Source organism: Stenella coeruleoalba (assembly GCF_951394435.1).
Source record: "Stenella coeruleoalba genome assembly, chromosome: 21".
In the NCBI taxonomy this organism is placed as follows: Eukaryota; Metazoa; Chordata; class Mammalia; order Artiodactyla; family Delphinidae; genus Stenella; species Stenella coeruleoalba.
In genome coordinates this window covers 32,674,225-32,696,098 of record NC_137167.1, presented here as the reverse complement: position 1 = coordinate 32,696,098, position 21,874 = coordinate 32,674,225, and the positions used below count along the sequence as shown (strand labels likewise).

At 37.0% G+C, this 21,874-nt stretch overlaps 1 long non-coding RNA gene across 1 annotated transcript in view; it reads left to right on the top strand.

Annotated features, from left to right (window-relative positions):
- The first annotated feature begins 1,116 nt into the window (after positions 1–1,116).
- The window catches only part of LOC307179610, a 305,248-nt gene continuing 284,490 nt past the window's right edge, over positions 1,117–21,874 (top strand). Inside the window, exons 1-2 of the long non-coding RNA XR_013825443.1 lie at positions 1,117–1,436; positions 5,631–5,754. This is a non-coding gene — a long non-coding RNA (uncharacterized lncRNA). The remainder of the gene's footprint in view (positions 1,437–5,630; positions 5,755–21,874) is intronic.

Genomic DNA, 21,874 nt, shown 5'->3' with positions numbered 1-21,874 from the left:
AAAAGAGTCATGTACCAAAATGTTCATTGCAGCTCTATTTACAATAGCCAGGACATGGAAGCAACCTAAGTGTCCATCAACAGATGAATGGATAAAGAATATGTGGCACATATATACAATGAAATATTACTCAACCGTAAAAAGAAACAAAATTGAGTTATTTTTAGTGAGGTGGATGGACCCAGAGTCTGTCATACAGAGTGAAGTAAGTCAGAAAGAGAAAAACAAATACTGTATGCTAACACATATATATGGAATCTAAGAAATAAAAAAAAAAGGTCGTGAAGAACCTAGGGGTAAGATGGGAATAAAGACACAGACCTACTAGAGAATGGACTTGAGGATATGGGGAGGGGGAAGGGTAAGCTGTGACAAAGTGAGAGAGTGGCATGGACATATATACACTAACAAACGTAAAATAGATAGCTAGTGGGAAGCAGCCCCCTAGCACAGGGAGATCAGCTCGGTGGTTTGTGACCACCTAGAGGGGTGGGATAGGGAGGGTGGGAGGGAGGGAGACCCAAGAGGGAAGAGATATGGGAACATATGTATATGTATAACTGATTCACCTTGTTATAAAGCAGAAACTAACACACCATTGTAAAGCAATTGTACTCCAATAAAGATGTTAAAAAAAAAAGAGTAATTTCAAATTTCAAGTCTTATTATTTAAGGACTACATTTCATAAGGCTACAGCTGTCATAGATAGTGATTCCTCTGAGGGATCTGGGTAAAGTCAATTAAAAACCTTCTGGAAATGATTCAGCATTATAGATGCCATTAAGAACATTTGTGATTCATGGGTAGAGATCAAGATATTAACATTAACAGGAGGTTGGAAGAAGTTGATTTCAACCCTCACAGATGACTTTTAGTGGTCCAAGACTTCAGAAGAGGAAGTAACTGCAGATGTGGTCGAAATAGCAAAAGAGTTAGAAGTGGGGCCTGAAGATGTGACCGAATTGCTGCAATCTTATGATAAAACTTTCAGATGAAGAGTTACTTCTTATGAATGAGCAAAGAAGAGGGTGTCTTGAGATGGAATCTACTCTTGGTGGAGGTGCTGTGAAGATTGTTGAAATGACAACAAAGGATTTAGAATATTCCATAGACCTAGCTGATAAAGCAGCAGCATGATTAAGAGCATTGACTCCAATTTTGACAGAAGTTCTATTGTGGGTAAAACGCTTTCAAACAGCATTGCATGCTATGAAGAAATCGTTCGTGATAGGAAGAGTCAATCAATGGGGCAAACTCATTGTTATCTTATTTTAGGAAATTGTGGAAGCCAGCCCACCCTTCAGCAACCACCGCCCTGTTCAATCAACAGCCATCAACATCGAGGCAAGGCCCTCCACCAGCAACAGGGTTATGTCTAACGGAAGCTGCACATGATTGTTAGCAATTTTTAGCAATAAAGTATTTTTAAATTAAGGTAAGTTCATTGTTTTTTACACATGCTATTGCACACGTAATAGACTACAGTATAGTGTAAACGTAACTTATATGTACTGGAAAACCAAAAACTTTGTGTGACTCACTCTACTAGGTATTTGCTTTATTGAGGTGGTCTGGAACCGAACCACAATACCTCTGAAGGTATGCCTGTATCAGTACAGATTACAAGTTGGCAAACATTTTCTGTAGTCAAATGTTACATATTTCAGGATCTGTGGGCCAGATATTGTCTCTTTTCCTCCTTTTCTCCTCTACCTCTTACTTCTCTTTCCTTCCTCCCTCCTTCCCTCCTTTCCTCTTTTTTCCCTTCTTTCTCTCCCCTCCCTCCTGCCCCACTCCTTCTCCCCTCACCCTCTTCCTTTCTTCCCCCTTTGAAAAAACTTTCTTGTCTAGTGAGCCACACAAAAGCAGGCCGCAGTTTGCTGATTTCTTGCATACCCTGTAAAAATAAAATGCAAAAGGCATTTCTTTATTCACAGTTCCACAAAAAATAATATAGGGAATAAGGCAAAGCCATTATTTGAAGAGATAGACCTGAAAATATTTTAAATTAGTAGTAGGCACCAATCCTCAGACTAAGGAAGTAGAACACATCACAAAAGAATCATACAAGTAAATTTAAAGCTAAGTATATCATAATAAACCTAGAAAACTTAAAAGATAGAAATAAGATGTTAAAAACGAGTAGAAAAAAGGACACTTTACCTGCAAAGACTGGCAATTAGACTAACAATTTAAAGTAGAAACAATAAAAGCCAGGTACGGTAAAAGAGAACCTTTAATGTATGTCATGAAAACGTCTTTTATACCAGATTTCAATGAGCATTGAAAAATGCAATAAATAATGTGAGATAAAATAATTTTTAGACAAAGCAGAGAGGTTTTATGAATGAAGGAAATTCTAAAGGATATAATGCGGAAGGGAAACTTGTCCTAGATGGAAAGTTTGAGAAGTGAAATAGAATGGAGAGCAAATAACGTAGTAAATATGTAGATAAATCCAAATGAACATTGACACTTAAAAACAATAATAATGTTCAACAAGTACATATGGTAATACACAACACAAATATTACATATAATACACAATTATGTAAGGCTGATGAATTTTTTTTTTTTTGGCTGTGTCCCGTAGCCTGTGGGATCTTAGTTCCTAGACCAGGGATCAAATGCGGACCCCTGGCAGTGAGAGCATGAAGTCCTAAACACTGGACTGCCAGGGAATTCCCTGAATATTTAAAAAATATTCCAAAATACATTTTATTGTTTGAGAGCTGATGACATGATTTTCTGTATACAGAAATCAATCTGTCAAACATGCTTGAAATGAAATAGTTTAGCAATATAGCTGTATTTAGGATTGTTATATGCAAGTCAACTGTATTTTTAAGATACTCTTTGTATAGTATAAAAAGATGTAATATAATATATAAACCAGTCTTTATGAAAAATATGACATAATAGCATGCATACTTATATCTCAAGACTTAGATAGATTTTCAAAAAATGTATATGTAATCTATGTTCTAAATATTTAAATTCTATTAAACTTGACTTTAGCAATTAAATTAATTGCTAAAGATTTATCTTTTTAAGACCTGGAGAAATATCTTTTAATGTTTTATAGGAAAAACAAAGGTTCAATAACAACAACAACAACAGCAAAACCCACTTTTAAGACCAAGAATGATGTAGTGGAAATTCTACAGATATAGAGCAGATATAAAGTTATTTTTAAAATGTATAGTAATTAAGCATATTTATAAACAAAGTAAATATACAGATCAACTAATGAATACCATTTAAACTCTAGAAATAACTCCACATATACATGAGACACTTGTTATATGGGAGAGACGGCATTGCATGTGAATGGGGAAAGGATGGACTAGGAAATGAATGTTTTTAGGAAAATTTGTCATCTATGAGGAAAGAAAGCTAAAGTTAATCAATTCTTACCTCATCACATCATGCACACGTCAGTGTATGGTGTATTAGACACTTAAATGTAGATATTGAGTGTTAAAGTTTTTGAAGAGATAATAGGAGATATTAAACAAGTTTATAAACTGGATGCAAATAAGTGATTAATATATATTACCACATCAAACATTAGAAATTCTGTTCATCAAAGGATACTATAAATTGATTAAAAGTACACAATGCTAAGTAGGAGAAAATGACACCATAAAGGTGCCAAAAGTACTGTGAGATGATATTTGTTACATATTAAAAACTACAAGTCAATAGCAGTTTCGAAGAAGAAAAAAGTAAACACATTAACAGATATTTCAGAGAATAAAAACTACTGGTGCTATCCTTTGGTGAAGAAACCTACAAAAAGTTTGTTTCAACCTCATTAATAATCATGGAAATAAAAAATAAAAACTCGAGATACAATTGTTTAGCCACATAAATTAAGCTTCAAAGTATCAAGCACTGGAAAATATATAAGGAAATGACCATTCTTGTCATGTGCTGACTGGATTACAGATTGTCGCAAACACTTTAGAAAAGAATCTGCCGTTGCCTAGTACATTTGAAATTTCTTATTTATCCTATGTGATCAGGCCACCCTGATGAAATAAACTGGTTCTATTCCAAAATTAGGTTCAAACGTCCAGACTGGTGATGTCACACACGCACCGAGAGGATATAAAAAGTGCTGTTACTCACACAATGAGGCATTTGGGGGAGAGCAAGGCAGGCTTTCCAAGCTGGTTTGAAAACGACTTAGGGGCGCAGGGAAAAAGACTCCCTTGGGATTCTGGGGTGTCAGGAGATGGAGGTCAAGGGGAGGGCTTGAAGTTCCCACGAGCACCAAAGAAGAGGCCTCTCTGGATATTTCCATTCAAAACGCAGTTACCTCCTGTGTACTTCTACCAACAGTGTGGTTACAGTCGGCCCTCCACGTCCTTGAGTTCTGCGCTCACAGGTTCCACCAAGGGCAGATCAAAAAATTTCCAGAGAGTTTCATAAAGCAAAACTTGAATTTACGTGCACTGGCAAATGTTTGCATAGCGTTTATATCACATTTACAATATTTTATATAGAATGTACCTGGTGTTAGGTATTAGAAGTAACCTACAGATGATTTGAAGTATAGGGAATGACGCGCATAGGTTGTATGCAAAGACTGTGCCGTTTTGTATAGGGAACCTGAGCACGCAAGGATTTTGGTATCCACAGGGGTGCAGGAGCCAATCCCTGCAGGTACTGAGGGAGACTGTATGTCTCTTTCAGCATTTACATTGTGTCTTACATTATTGAATGTGTATTATTCCGTCTCGAATAAAATCCTTGGGAAAAGGGACCACATTTTACTCATTTTTATAACCTCATTATACCTACTGTGCCTTGTAAATTTTTAGTACATTCCAGCATAAATTTTTACTGATGGAACACCACAAACTCCTTATCTAATAAATAATCGTAGACACTAAAAAAATGCATTGTTCTGTTTGGCATAGGGCATTTGTTATCTTGGCCTTCGAGTTTTATGATTTGGATTTTACATAAAAGAAGAGTCGTTACTTCTTTCAGTGAAGCACAGTGTTTACAAAGAAGAACGCTGCCGGTTTGTTTCTGTCCTTGATCCTCAGTGTTTTTGATGACTGCGGGCCAGCAGATGAGTCTGTAATTGACTAAATAGGAGAAGACGTGGTCTCTAGTCTTACATTATCTTGTCTGTTTTGAACCTAATAACATAAATAGTGTTCATAATATTTCCATTTGCGTTATTAAAGAATCAAAACACATCATGCATTTTCATAGTTCACTCACCTTCTGCTAATAAAAAGAGCCGTAAAGCTTGAGAAAGTTTATTGGCTGTCTACAGGGTGGTCCAGTTAATGGAGTTTATAGCAAGAAATTGGAAGCCTGGAGGTGGAAGAGGTCAGGGCTATCTTTCCTGCGCCCTCCCTTCTCCACGACCTTGGATCTGGTGGTAGCATCACACCAAGATTAAGGTTCCACCCAGTGGCCCCTTTTCTGTGTGTACAACTACATTATTTCCATATTTACCACCTTAGCACTAGAGGTGGGAACAGCTTCTTGTTTTTACCAGATTCTGCATGTCATAACCCCCCTTACATCCGTAATCCTGCTCACACCTATGAATGCAAGAGTCCATATGTCATTTTTACATATATTTGTATTATCATCTGTCTAGGATTGATGGACACGGAGGACCCCGTATCATCTGAGACTCAGCTGATTTCAAATTATATGTCTGAAGGCTGAGATGTTATCCTCATGGAACCAGAATTGAAAACTTGCTATATTAAGGCTGCAAGGTATGTTTAAGTTTGTGTAAGTGCAAAAGAATTAGAGAAACTCTACATCTGGCTGCTTATTATAGTGGTGGACACTGTTTGATATTGAGGCTCCTACTGAAAAATGCTATTTTAAGAATGACATTTTGATTTTTAAATATATTCTACAGTCATTATGATAAAATAGGGGGAAAAAAAAGTGTGAACGTAGAGTTCATTCTTATTGAAAGAACAGAAACCCTCAGGGTGAATATCAGCCTTGGTGCTCTCATACCTCCCAGGGCTGTATTATTTTCTCTTTGCTTTAGTCCTTACGGTTTATTTAGATTTTGTTGGCAAAGATATGTGTTTACAAAGGGGTTTTTTTGGCTTCATTTTATCCATCATTTAATCATTTTATTTGGGAATGTCTTTCAATGTATGTTAGCTGCCATGCTTCTAGAAATAGAAAGTATGACTATTAGATTCTTGCCTTCATGTTTCCCAGGGAAAGCACATAATGAACATTCAAAAGGTAGGTTATATGAATGCCTGGATAGGATGTGCATGTAGCTAACCTCATAACCCATGGTAATTCTTAAGCCCTCTGATGAATATCTGCCTCTTTGCCTATATGTGCTACCCCAAACACTATAAGATAAATACTACTGATATTTCTGAACCTTTGTCCATTCTCTCTGGTAAATTCTGTAATCCCAATAAGAATTGAATAACTTGTAGAACTCTAAACAACCTTTTGTAGCTATCATATTAAGGTAAGAAAAAAGATACTTTGGGTTTCTTAAGCCAATACTTTTTATTAGGAGCTTCTCATTATGCAAGAAAAGAAGTAGGATTTCTAGACTTCACTTAGACATGCTTCAGAGAGGTAAGGGGGGCAGAATTACTTCCACAAGTGCTCACCCTGAAGCCAGTTTCTAGGCCTGGCTTCTCACAGAATCTACTAAGTCATGGACAGAAGTACAAAAACAATGAATTATGTCAAAGGGTGATCTTTCTCCCTCACCTTAAGTAAATATGAGTGCCTGATTAGCTTTTTAAGATTTCTAATGCAAATTCACAGCATGTTTTTTCTCTGTATTTTAAGTAATTGAGATATTTCCAAGTTGATTGTAAATCACATCTCTGATATCAATATTATGCTTATTACTGTGCAAACTTTATTATCCATATTGAATGTCTTATATTTTAATTTTCAATTTTAATAAAATAATTTTACTCAGAATATTTGGTAAAGGAAACAAGTGTACCTTTGCCATCCATGATAACTTTTAAAAAGTTAGATAAAATTAAGCTTTTGGCCTGAGGCTCAATAATGGCAAATTTCCAGATGAAAGGCAAAATATTCTTCATTCTGAGAACATGGAAATAGAGATATAAAAGAAGATTCTTTTGCAGCTGTTAACTATACTTGTCACTGCACATGACAGATGTAATGAGTGCAGCTCTCTTGGGTTCCAGGGAAAATGAAATAGGAACCTCAGGAGATCTTATCATTTATAAGAAACTTAAAAGGCTGACAGGTATTTTTACTGGATGTCTGTAATTTTTGTATTGCTCCTCTATGATTTTCCATTCATCATTGTTATCATTACTAATGCCACTTACTGTATTGTAAACAATGCTTCAGAGCAGTGTGTCCATTAGAAGCATAATATGAACTACACATATGAGCTAATATATGTCATTTAAAATTTTCTAGTAGCCACACTAAAAAAATTACAAAGAAACAGAAAATTAATTTTACTTATGTAGAATTTAATTTTACACACGATGTTAATTATTTGGCTGATATCAGTACAGACTTCTTTTGCCATTTTTTGAGAGAGGGATTATTAAGAAAATAGAATCCTGAATATTAACAACAGGAGGAGAATGAACCTACTTTAAGAAAACAAAAAATAATCCTTCTTATGTCACACTCATAGTTTCATTACATATGGAAATATTAATATATACACTAGATAAATAAATGAGCATGCATGCCCATTTAATTATCTTCAGTAATTTGATTATTATTTCCATAGAAAATGATGTCATGTATCCATTCGTCAGCTCAGTTGGCTGAAAAGAGGCTCTGTAACCCATAGCGTCCATTTTCTCAAGATGCGAGCTGTGTTCCAAGCATTTTCAAGGAGAGCGGTTTGAGGAAATCTAGGGATAATATCGATTCTATTTGTTTTACTTTCCTGCTTTCCTGGACTATAAACTATAATTTCAGTTTCCCTATAATTTAAGGGTTTAAGAATTCAGGACATCCCAGGTTGGTTTTATGAGGAACATAAAATATTGCTGTATTTGTTTAAATATGGATTTTGGTGTGTATAAACTGAGAGATTTCCTCAATTTACTGCCCTTTGTCTAAATAACCTTGTAAAGGGAATAAATCACATCTTACTGAACACAAAATAAAATTAACCAAAATTTCATACACACCCAATTTTGTGTCCATCTCTTTTGCAAAATTAGACATTGGCAGAGAAGAGTTAAACACACTCGTACTAGACAGGTGTGATAAAAACCACTTACAAGAGCCCTGGGTGACAAGCAAGAAGTCAGTAAACCTTCACTCATCGTAATCTTAACCGTTATTGATCATAAACCTGCCTTTAAATTAAGTCATTCGAGACTGTGTCAAAACAGACCATTCAAGTAGTAAAAGGAATTTTACCAATTTGAACAGGAAGCCTATGCAATCATTTATACATTTAAAATTTTAAAATGTACTTCAGAATTCCAATGTTTTGATAAACACAGTGGAAACTGATTGTTCTTGCCCTCTTTAAAAGTATTGCAAATCAAGACAAGATGTGCCTTGGAAAACTAGTCATTATTTGGACATTTATTTATTTTCCCTTTTGGGAAGCTGTAGGGTATTCAGTAAAGCATAGAAAGAAAGATGGAGATTTTTAGGGAGAAACATAAAGGTATGGTTTTGATTGAGTATATATTAAAATACTTAGAAAACATAGTACATTTATAAGTTTAGAAGTGGTTTTAAAAATTAATATATCTGAATAAATTCATCTTAGAACAATTAACATAGGAAGAATACTTTTTTAAATGTCAAATAAACTAGAGAAAGTCCAAAAATCTGATTATATATTTAAAATAAATGTTCCCAGTGAAGTAATGTTTTAGAAGTGTTGAAAAAGTGTACTTATTAAACTAGGAAGCATATAGTTAGGTAAAGTAAAAATGGAATACATTTTTAGGCCACAAACAAACATATTCTTGAGTTTAAAATATAGTAATCTCAATAGATTCAGCTTGCTTTCAAGAACTTATAAAAAGATTAATTAGTCCTGAACTTTCCAATAAGTGTAATTTATATTGACTGAATAAAAGAGTATTTGGAAAAACTATCTGCTTAAATGGTATTTGTCTGTCTGAATTGATTTGATTCAAATATATTAGTGCTTACTTCTGCCTTTCAGAATTTATAGTGAGAATTAAAATATATGGTCATCATCCTAAAAATAGTTTGATTTTTATGAACTATGTTATGAAGTATTAACGAACTTTAAAAAATACTTTATTCCTTTTATATATTTAAGGAAAAGAACTGTTACTTAGTGTTTTTAGCTCATATGTTGGGATGGCACATATACAGTACATTGCATAATTAGATTTAATTAATTTTATAAATACGTTTATATGTAATAATGACTGTATCTGAATCAAACTGTGATTATTTTTGTTTGTTAATTTATTTCTGAGAAATATTTCTTTTAAGTTTAAAAATCTCCTATTTTCTTCTACGGATTCATGTAAACACAGAAACTTAAAGTTATGAAACAGATGTTCAACATCATAAAAATATATCAAAAATCCATAGTCTTAGGAGTTATTCTTCTGGGAAACAACTCAAATTTCTTGGTTGGTAGGCACCATACTCTTGCGAAACATATGCACTTTGACCAAATTTGATAGAGACAGGCAGTTAACCGACTGATCAGTTACACATATTGAGTAGTTATCGCTTCAGACTAGTAGTACTTTAGGTCTTATGAAGGCTTACAAATGAAGTTAAAGATTTTCACCCTTTCTCAAGTAATTTAAAAAGAAACAAGAGTGGTAAAACTAATACAATTGAAAATAGGAATATAATAACCAAATTTGTAAGTTTATAAGACTTATACACATCTGTAGCTATACTTCATAGAAATTTATGTATTTGTGCTTAAGATGTGGTGTATAATTGATTTCAGTAAACATGTATTATTTACTAACTACGAGACCTGGGAAGGGGGTTGAAGACGCATAAGAATTAATTCAGTGCAATTCTTACCTAAGCTAATGAAGAAGACAAGGCATGTAAATACCTAATTGTAATTATTTTTCACCATCAGTTTTTTTTTTTTTTTAATCTACCATGTGCAGGGCACTGTGTTAGTATACATTAGGGATTTTAAAAGGTATGAGATGGTTTTTATTTCCAGTGGGTTTGTATTCTATTTACAGAAACAGAACATACACTTGTAGTACATGAGGACATGCTAAGGGATACATTGATTATATAAGCAGAAAGTATTTGTAAGCAATGAAGTCAACATCGAGGCTAAAGTAGGTTAATGCCCTACTTCTTTCCCAAGCACTTCATGTGGATTGAAGGCATTGCTCTCCTGGTTATAATGATGCCAGTAGATGGTAGCACTAATAAATATAGAGAATATGCCCACCTGCAGGTGGGGCAGCAGAATGAGGAATCCAGAACCACTGGTAGACTGAATGAGAGTTAAGACAAAAACTCTTTTTTTTTTCCCAAAAACTCATTTTTAAAAGGAATTTATAAAATTAAGGAGGGGGTGGGGGGTAGTTTTATCACGATTGCATTGGAAATATGTGGGTGTCTTAGTGGTATCAGCAAGTGATTGATAAGCAGGCAGGGCCAGATCTAAACATTCGGCTGTCCTTCTGAATTATTTCAGTGAGGTCTGGCCAGTCCAGGTAGTTTGTCATCCCATGTAGGTTGTCGCTCTAGTCAGCTAATCACACTAACTAGAATATCATACTCCTTCAAACTGATATTCTTTACTTATTGAAGAGAGATAATTGATAACCTATCATTGTAAAATTAGTATTTCATGTTTCAGTGATATTTGTTACTGGCATTTATTGGGTTGGCCAAAAACTGCCTTTGGTTTTTTGTTCGTTTGTTTGTTTGTTTGTGGTACGCGGGCCTCTCACCGTTGTGGCCTCTCCCGTTGCGGAGCACAGGCTCCGGACGTGCAGGCTCAGCGGCCATGGCTCACGGGCCCAGCCGCTCCGCGGCATGTGGGATCTTCCCGGACCGGGGCGCGAACCCGCGTCCCCCGCATCGGCAGGCGGACTCTCAACCACTGCGCCACCAGGGAAGCCCTGCCTTTGGTTTTTAAGTAAAAATAAAAGACACATTTTTTCATTTTCACCAAGAACTTTGTTGAAAAATGTATTCACCCATTTGTTCCAGTACCTTCTGCCATTTTTCAGGCAACTTCACAATTCCATCTTCCCAAACTTTTTAAATCTTTTTGAGCAGAAAACTATTCCAGGTGCCTTTTACAGTCTTCCAGGGAATTGAAATTTTTTTCCATTAAGCGAATTTTGTAAAGACCAAAATAAATGGAAATCCGAAGGTGCACTGTCTGGTGGATACGGCAGATGAATCAGAACTTCTCAGCCAGACTAACCGTTCTTGCCTGGTCATCAAAGAAATATGCAGTTTTGCGTTATCCTGATACAAGATTATGCATTTTCTGTTGACTATTTCTGGACGTTTTTCGTCGAGTGCTGCTTTCAGTTGGTCCAGTTGGGAGCAGTACCTGTTGGAATTAATCATTTGGTTTTCCAGAAGGAGCTCATAATAGAGGATCCAATCCCACCATATACACAGCATCACCTTCTTTGGATGAAGACCAGCCTGTGGTGTGGTTGGTGGTGGTTCATTTCGCCTCCCCCACAATCTCTTCCATTCCACATCATTGTACAGTATCCACTTTTCATCTCCCGTCACAATTTGTTTTAAAAATGGGACGTTTTCATTAAGTTTAAGTAGAGGATTGCTTGTGGAAGTATGGTCAAGAAGGTTGTTTTCGCTTAACTTGTGTGGAGCCCAAACATCAAAGCAGTTAACATAACCAAGCTGGTGCAAATGATTTTCAACGCTTGACTTGGATATTTTGAGTATGTCGGCTATCTCCCGCATGGTATAACGTTGATTGTTCTCAATTAATGTCTCAATTTCATCGCTATCAACTTCAACTGGCCCCCGGGCTGTGGAGCATCATCCAGCGAGCAAACTCCAGCATGAAACTTCGCGGACCACTTTTGACACGTTCAGTCAGTCACAGCACCTTCTCCATACACTGCCCAAATATTTTTTTGCATTTCAGTTGCATTTTTACCTTTCTTGAAATAATAAAGCATAATATGCTGAAAATGTTGCTTTTTTCTTCCATCTTCAATATTAAAATGGCAACAAAAATTCACCAATTTTGATGAGTCTTTTTTTAAGTGCATGCTTGGTATGACAGCTGTCACGTACAATCTAACAAAATTGTTTCGAATGAAGTTAAAGACAACTAAGTGCTACTAGAGCCATCTTACGAAAAAACTGAATGAACCTTTTGGCCAACCCAATATTATATTCTATTTTTCAAACAAAATATGAGTATGAAGCATACCGAAAAATCATTTGAAATTAATTAAATAAATCTCTCATTCCCACGTAATTATGTCACACACTGTTGGCTTCTGTATTTTAACCAACTCCAGACTGATAGATGAGTTGACAGAAAAGGGGTTGTTCATCAGCCACTAGCACCTTCTACTTCATAATCAAGAAAGAAAAGAAAAAAAAATCAAAAGCTATAGGTCTATACTTGGAAGTAGGGGTTCTTTTTCTTTCTTTCTTTCTTTTAAAATTTTTTTTCATTTGAGAGATTTATCTACTTTGATGGAAAGGAACAATGTATGTTTTGAGGAATTTCTTGTGGAAACCTGAATTGATCTGCAACCATATTTCAGAGCTGCAGTGGTGTTTGAATATTCTGTACAGATTGCTGCTCCAGTCAGCTGCCTGTCTGCCCCAGGCCTTCCTGTAGAGTCTAAGTGTGGGAGTGCCAAGTAGACTGCTCCGGCAGAATGTGCAGTATTTATGGAGCAAATGAGGCATAAGCCTGGACTTAACTGTTGAGTGGGTGTAAGAAAAGTGATGGCTTAAGAGCGTTCCATTCAGGGCCTCTGCAGAGACTAGAGTATCCCTGATAATTCCAGAAATTCTCAATCTATCTAGTAGAAAAATAGTTTAATAGAGGGGCTTCCCTGGTGGCACAGTGGTTAAGAATCTGCCTGCCAATGCAGGGGACATGGGTTTGAGCTCTGGTCCGGGAAGATCCCACATGCCACGGAGCAATTAAGCCCTTGCGCCACAACTACTGAGCCCATGAGCCACAACTTCTGAAGCCTGCGTGCCTAGAGCCCGTGCTCCACAACAAGAGAAGCCACCGCAATGAGAAACCCGTGCACCACAACGAAGAGTAGCCTCCACTTGCCACAACTAGAGGAAGCCCGCGCATAGCAATGAAGACCCAACACAGCCAAAAATAAAAATAAATAAATAAAATTTAAAAAGTAATAATTTAATGTAGAGTTATTTAGAACTCAGTCCTTCATGAGGCTACAACAGACTAACACTTGCTGGCCTTCAACATGGTCTAAATATCAAAACTATATAAACACACCCACAAACGCAGGCATACATGCACACACTCAAAGAACATGGAAAATTCAGATAATCAGTTACTTGATTCTGAGAAAACATAGGTCTAGATTTTCTTACCATACTTTCTCTTTTCTTCCCTCTCCCTCTTCTGGCTCCTCCATGCTCCACAGTCTCACCCTTCACATTCATTCCTCAGGAATCATCCTGGGGCCACCTTTTCTGTCTTTCACCTAAAGTGATTACATTCAGCCCTGTGGCTCTACCTGTTGATGTTTCCCAAACATCCATCTCCTGGTAAGACCACATCTCTACTGCCTAAACAATTAAATGAATGTATGGGATTTTAATAGACCTCTTAAACTCAATAAAACAGAGCTCTTCACAGACTTTTCCTCCTCCAGTCACCGAATCTAAGTACTAAAAAGGGGACCTGCCTTCTACATCTCCTTGCAGCAAAGGCCTGGAGATTCTCCTTGATCTCTTCCTTTCCTCATTCCACAGATCCAGTCAATCAGAATATCCTATTGATTCTAACATAAATTGTCGTCAACTGCCACCACCCTATTTCCAAGCTACTGTCAGCTCTCACCTCAACTCTGAGAGAGTCGGCTTCGGACTGGTCTCCCTGCTTCTGCATTTGCCTTTCTAAATAGCAGTTAAAATGATAGCACACTAACCCTTTTCTATAGTAACTTCGTGCCTTTTTATAAATTTATTTATTTTATTTATTTATTTTTGGCTGCATTGGGTCTTCGTTGCTTTGCGCGGGCTTTCTCTAGTTGCGGCGAGCGGGAGCTGCTCTCTGTTGCGGTGCGCGAGCTTCTCATTGCGGTGGCTTCTCTTGTTGCGGATCACGGGCTCTAGGTGTGCGGGCTTCAGTAGTTGTGGCACGTGGGCTCAGTCGTGGCTTGCGGTATCTAGAGCGCAGGCTCAGTAGTTGTGGCTCACGGGCTCTAGAGCGCAGGCTCAGTAGCTGTGGCGCATGGGCTTAGTTGCTCCACGGCATGTGGGATCTTCCTGGACCAGGATCCGAACCCATGTCCCCTGCATTGGAAGGCAGATTCTTAACCACTGCACCACCAGGGGAGCCCCATGCCTTCTTGATATACTAGGAATAAAAGCCAAATTCCCCATGACTGCAATGTCCAACATAAAGCAGCCCCTTATCACCTTTCCAATATTTTTATTACTGTTTTCTCCTTAATCATATTTTCCATGCAAATAGACATTATTTTAGTATGTTGAACTTACTCAAGCTTTTTAAGGCTCAGGGTCTTTGCACTGGTTATATCCATTGCTTGGAACACTCTTCTCCTTGATCTTAATTTGGTGAGCTCAATTCCGTCTTTCCAATCTCAGCATAATTGTTACCTTCTCAGAGAGCCCTATCTTTCCACTATACCCAAAGTAGTCTCCTGACCACAGATGCCCTGGGCATTATGTTCTTTGTGGCATCACTACATTTATTCATTATTTTTTCATGGTACTTATCACTACCTGAAATTGTATTGTATCCATGTTTATTTTCCACCTTGCCTTTTTGAATAAAAAAATACCATGACATCTGTCCCCCCCGGGCAGAAAAAGGGAAATTTTTAAGCAAAGTGGGTTATATTAAATGCAGAATCTAGTGACGATAATTTGACTATGATATGTAGGATGGTGTGTGAGAATATTTAATGAGATATTAGGTACAAAGTTTTTTTCACATGTTCTATGCTAAGTGTCTAGTATTTAGTTCAGACTTACTAACTGTAGGCTGTTAGAGTTATGATGAAGATGATTATGATCATGAAGGAGCAGGAGAAGAGAAGAGTGTGTAGAGGAAGAAACTAGTTCATGGCACGATAAGACCTCAGTAGCTTGCTAACAACGAAAGAGAAAGGAAACAACAAAGCTGAGACGCGCAAACGAGATAGAGTGTATGGTGGGGCATGAAAATATATTCTAATGAAAAAGCTAGGTTTGACTCCCACATTTATTACCCACATTTTTATGTGACCTTAGACAATTTACTTAAATTTTCTGAGCCACAACATCCTCATCTGTGGAAAGCAGGTGTGCTCTAGTTATCTATTACTATATAACAAATCACCCCCAAAGTTTAGAAACTGAAAGTCACAATTTATTATAATCTCTTAGAGTTTTGGGGTTTGGACTCAGGCAGATGGTTCTCACCTGGGATCCCTCCTGAGGTGACAGTAAGATAATGGGTGGGAATGGAATCATCTAAAGGCTTTTTATTCATATCTCTGACATTTGAGCTGGGATGGCTGGACAAATTAATATCTAGCCAGGCATCTCTCTTTCAACATGGCTTTTCTAAAAGGTTAACTTGGACTTTTTCGCTGCGTGTTGGTCTCAGGGATTTGGACGTCTTTCATGGAGGATGGCTTCACTCATAGCAAACTTTCCAAGAGGCCCAGGTGATGATGCTGCCTTGAAAATCTCAGCAGCAATTTGCCAGTAGTGGGCATCAAAATAGTATTTTAAAAATCTGTTAATTTTATGAGAACCTCAATGGGATTATTGCCATCAATATTATATATCTCTTATGGTAAACCAGAAAAGTTCTTTATTTCTCAATTAATTATCAATTTCACAAAGCAATATTATAACTTATTCTGTTTTTCAGGAAAGGCATAATTTGGGAGTTTCTGATTTCTCTTTCTGTTTTCATTTATTCAGGCAATAAATAGGTCAATCATTTGCTTTAGTCAATTTTCTCTCTCTGTTCTCTCTTCAGGGTAAGGTTAACAAATATAGAGCCAGAAGTGAAAATGGTTTTACAGTGAGAAATAGAGATGAGACATTTGAGTAAGGTGTGAGTTTAAGGGAAGTCATGAGGAATAATTACTACTGTGCACACAAGATCTTAACTATTTCCCAGTAAGTGGAATAAGGGATGATGTGAAATTTCACATGGCATTTTTGATGTCAGTGACAACAACTCCACAGTTTCCCAAACCCTCTTTCTTAACTCTTGTCAACCCAAATTAATGTGTCCACAGAAGTTAATTGTTCGCATGGTCCAAGGACAGACTTTCATTTAACAACTTTAGTGTGCGTTTTTCTGTAAGCTTAATTATTTGAACCAGGATGTGCAAATGGAAAATTCTCAAAATATTTAGTGCTGTGTTATGTAAGGGAGGAATCGTAGGCTGAATAACGTCTGCTCAAAGATTGCAGGTCCTAATGGTTGGAACCTTTAAATGTTACCTTGTGCGGAAAAAGGTCTTTGCAACGTGATTCAGTTATGGATCTTGACATGTGGGGAGTGTTTTGGATCACCCAAGTGGCCCCTAAAGCCATCACAAGTGTCCTTATAGGAGAAAAGCAAACGAGCTTTGACACACAACACAGGGCAGTGAAGGTTGCGTGAAGATGGAGGCAGAGATTAGAGTGATGCAGGCAGAAGCCAGGGGATGCCGGCAGCCACTGAAGCTAGAGGGGCAAGGAGCAGTCTTCCCCCAGAGGTACATTGATCTCAGCCTTCCGCCCTCCAGAACTGTGAGGGAGTAAATTTCGGTTGTTTTATACCATCAAGTTTATGATTATTTGGTACAGCAGCCTCAGAAATCTAATATAGGAGGAAAATAAGCTAACATGTGGAAATTAAAATAGAAAATAGAGGAAATCTTTAAGATGCCTGGATTTGAAAAAGTATTATGAGATGCCCCATCCTATTGACCCTTGCTAAAATTCTAAGTCACATTTTCTTATTTCCTTTTGATCTATCTGTTCGCCCTCCTAAAACGGCTGTTTATTTATGCAACAAATATTTAACAAGAGAAGACACAGGACTAGATTCTGAGGAATACAAAGTAGCCATGGAGTTGGCATACCCCCAGAGCACACGGACTTTAGGTGACAATTTATGGCTTAATTATTGATTAAATGGAATTGTTTTAAGTACTGTGAAGAAATACAGGATAGTATGAAAGTGAATTGTGTGATTTTAAGCAACTTACTTAAAATCACCAAGAACCTTTGTTCTGTTCTGTTCTGTTTTGTCTCACCTTGCTTGGCAAGGCCTGAAAGACATTCAAATGAGATTATGTGTCTGGCACATATGTCGTTTATTAAAAAAAATCCCTTTGCATTATTTTTCTGTCCTGTCTAGACTTATATTACCCTAATAAGACTGAGACTATAGCCATGGTGTTAGAATTCTTACTCTCTTCACAAGTATGCTTGTTTTTAAATCATCCTTAATTCATAATCTTACCAAATGAATGTAATTATAGTTCATAATATATGTTTCTATATCACGTCCCTAGTGTCAGTTCTTCCAGTACTGTAAATTGTGTAACATTACATTGTGGACCCTCTATAAACCGTGAGTAAAACTTGTCTGTAGGGTGTAGTTGCTTACCAGATTTTCCTGGTCATGAATAATATCCTAAAATAAGGTGTCCTTTTTTGACTTTAATATTTAAAGCTTTCAGCAAACCCTAAGTTTGCCTCTAAAGTATGCATATTTTAATGCTAATGCTGTCAGGTTTTAGGAGTAAACCTCAGTTGAACCATTTGTATGCCATAAAATCCAAAAAAGAAAAATATATTTCTTAACCTGAATATTTACCAATGGGGAAGCTTTTAAAAGCGGACCATTTGTCTGAGACAAATCAGCACTCTAGAGAACTCTGTAATGATTAAAATATTGGTTTGAATTAAGATCCAACTTACATTCTACTTCAAGTTAAATTAAACGTGTAAAATGAACATTTTGTCATAGTTTCACATCAATCTATGTGAGTCTAAGCCAGTCCAACTGGGTCGAAATCATCAGGTAATCTGTCTTTGAAAAAAAATATAGCAAACTTTTGATTAAGGTACTCTGTTTTAACTATTTTTTTCTTATTGGACCACTATGTTTGTTTATGTAGATAAAACGGATTTAGTATATCCATATTTATATTAGAAAACCACCTGCTTTTATATCTGGGACTATCATAGCATTAGCTCAGAGTACTTGCAAGCTGCTTCTCCCCAGCTCATTCACACTATTTCTAGGACTGCTCTAGGTGCTGAAATAGTCAGTTGTGGCACCCAACTAATTAAGTGACTATCTGCCCATACAGAATGAGATCAAATCCATTTCCTGAAAGAACTTAGATAAGTAAAAATTGAAATTTCTTATTTAAGAGTTAATAAACTAGACTTAGCTTAAATGCTTAGCTATGGCCATTGAGTTGAAAATGACGGTTATAGTTTGCAAAAATCTGTATGTGTAAAAAGAAGTACAGATTAAGATCATAATTTTTTTTTTGCCTTTGATTAGGGAATTGGAAGAATGAAAAGTAGAAACATCTCAAATAAAGAGAGAAAAGCCTCAATGTGACTGTTAGCTAAATGACCACAGATTTCTGTTATCATTCCTACAGGAGAACACAATTATATACCCTGGCTGAGAAGGCCAGGGGCTGGTGCCAGCCTGCTAGTGGGCAAGGCCGTGTCCCCGCATGACTGGTTGTGCAACCTGGGGGTCCCAGGACTGGTGCTGGCACACTAGTGGGTGGGTAAGCCCCTATCAGTAAGAGGCAGAGAGAAGATTCCGAAACGGTGCCTCCCAGCACCAGTGTTCTCATGGTAGAACGAGCCCCTCAGAATGGCTGCTGCTAACATTTATGTCCCCGGGAGGGTCTCCGTTGCCTCCCACCTGTCCAGGAGGCTCTCCAGGGTCGCGGGTGGGTCTGACCCAGGCTTCTTTCCAGTGGCTGCCTCTGAGCTGGGACCCAGGCCGTGGGAGATTGTGCTTGCACGCTTTCATTGCGGAGTCTGTTTCGTTCAGCCCTCCAGCTCTCTCGTACCCAAGCCCCACTGCTCTTCAAAGCCAGACTTTCTGTGGGTTTGTCTTCTGGGTGCAGGACCCCTGGTCTGGGAGCTTAATGTGGGGTCGGACCCCTTGCTTCCTGGGGAGAACCTCAGCAGCTGTGATTATTCTCCTGTTTGTGGGCCAGACGTACCTGGGGCGAGCCTCGCCCGCACTGCGTTTCCACTCCTCCCACCCATCTCACGGTGGCTCTTTTTTTATACCTTTAGTTGTGGAAAATCTTTTCTGCCAGTCTTCAGCTCATTCTCATAAAGAGGTGCTCTTCAAGTAGCTGTAATTTTGGTCTGCCCGCGGGGAAAGGTGAGCTCAGGGTTCTCCTGCTCTACCGTCTTTGCCACATCCCCTTTTCTTTTTTTAAAATGAAATATACAGTTTCATGACCATGCTAGACTTAAATCTATGGTTTTTAGACAGAAAATGGGAGGAATTTCAGGACAATATATTTTAGTAAATTCTTTGAAAATGGGGACAGTTGCATTTCAGTTTGAAAGATTGTTTCCTTTACTAACGTAAACAAATATTTTTCTATTGATTTTTGAGTTTATAATCTAGTAGAGGGGAGGCTGATTATAGAAGATAAATTATAGCATATGATATGGTGTGTTTCATGCAAAATAGTGATAATTCAGACATCAAATGACATAACCATGAGCTGTTGTAGTTAAGAAAGGATCTAACAAGGATGGGCATAGAGGATTATTAGGATGTTATACGATTTAAAAAGGGGATCAATACATTTTACCTTTACATTTAAAACTATACATTCTAGTTCTGTGGACAATAGATCTGTAGGGAAAAATAAGAGATCATGGTCATTGTATTAGTCAGATAAATTAGCTTACATGATTATGGAGGCTGGCAATTTCAAAATGTGTAAGGTGGGCTGACAGATTGGAGAGCCAGGAGAACCGATGATATAGTTCAAGTCCAAAGGCCATCTGCTCGGGGGAATCCCCTCTTTCTTGGGAGAGGTCAGGCTTTCATTCTATTCAGGCCTTCAACTGATTGAATAAGGCCCACCCATATCTTGGAGGGCAACCTGCTTTACTCAAAATCCACTGATTTAAATGTTAATCTTATCCAAAAAACCTTGAGAGAAACATCCAGAATAATGTTTGAGTACACGTCTTGGCACCAAGGCCCAGCCAAATTGATGCATAAAATTACCATCATAGCCATCATTGCAGTGATATAGTATAATACCTTTACAATGGGATATGCATATACTTAGGATGTAAAAGACGATGGGAATTTTTATGTGAATAACTTTCCAGATCCTGAACTTCCTCATTTACTCTTTCTTCAAAGTGATCTGTCTGAGAATAAATCTGCGATCTACCCCTTCTTTTTACCTTTCTTTTATTTAATAATAGTCTCTACTCCACTTGGAAGACCAAGTTTAGCAAAAATATAGAGAATAGATATATCCAATATTTAATATGCTAGAAATTACAGCATTTATAACTACTACTAATATTAAATTTCTCCCCAATGTAAGCATTGATGTCAAAGTTTTTTAGATGTCAAATTTCAGGGTTTATGTGAGTCAAAAATATAGATATATATTTTGATATATAGATATATAGCTATTGATAGCTTTGATAATGTGAGTTTTTACTATGATATTGCCCTTAGTGCTTTAAAAATATCTATCACTCTTTTTACTGCTGATAACAACCATATGTATGCTCAGTATTCTAGAGATAATATAATGTATAAAAACTGAACTATTATTAAAATTTGCAAAAATGAAGAAAATAATGGCTCTGGTTTTTAACCAAGGGTGATTTGTTTCCCAGCAAGGGACATTTGGTAACGTCTAGAGAATTTTTGGTTTTCACATTTGGGGAGAGTGTGCTACTGGCATCTAGTGTGCAGGAACCATGGATGCTGTCAAACATGCTACAATATGTAGGAAAACCTTAAACACAAAGAACTACGTGTCACAGAATATCAAGAGTGTCCCTATTGAAAATAACTGAGAAAATCTGGAATATGGAACATTTTCATAAAAGCTTTACAGAAGAAATATATGCATTGCATAATATCAGTCATCAGGAAGATGCAAATGAAAATCATGAGATACCATTCCTCATCTGTTAGAATGGATAGAACAAAAGCCAGAAAGTACCCAATGTACTGGGTATAGATGAGGTTGTAGAGCAACGGGAAATCTCATACATCACTGATTAAAAAATAAAATGGTATGACTACTTTGAAGAACTCTTTTTGTGATTTCTTAGAAACCTAAATAAAATCTATCCCATGACTCAGTAACACAACTATGTGTTTAAAATGAAAATTTCCCAACAACAAGAAATGTAAACAATGTTCACAGTAGTTTTATTGAAAATAGTCAGGAACTGAAAACAGCCCAGTGTCCACTAACTGGAGAACAGATGAGCACACTGTGTTATATCCACACAAATGACACTCAAAGGGAGAGTGTACTCTACTCATATACTCTTTCCTGGTATTCACATCTATTGTACAGATATAATTCATTTGCCCGTGCAATGACATTGACAAATATAAAAAAAAAATACTATGTTGAGAAAAAAGACACCAAAATACCTTTCGTATAACTCCACTTGTATGAA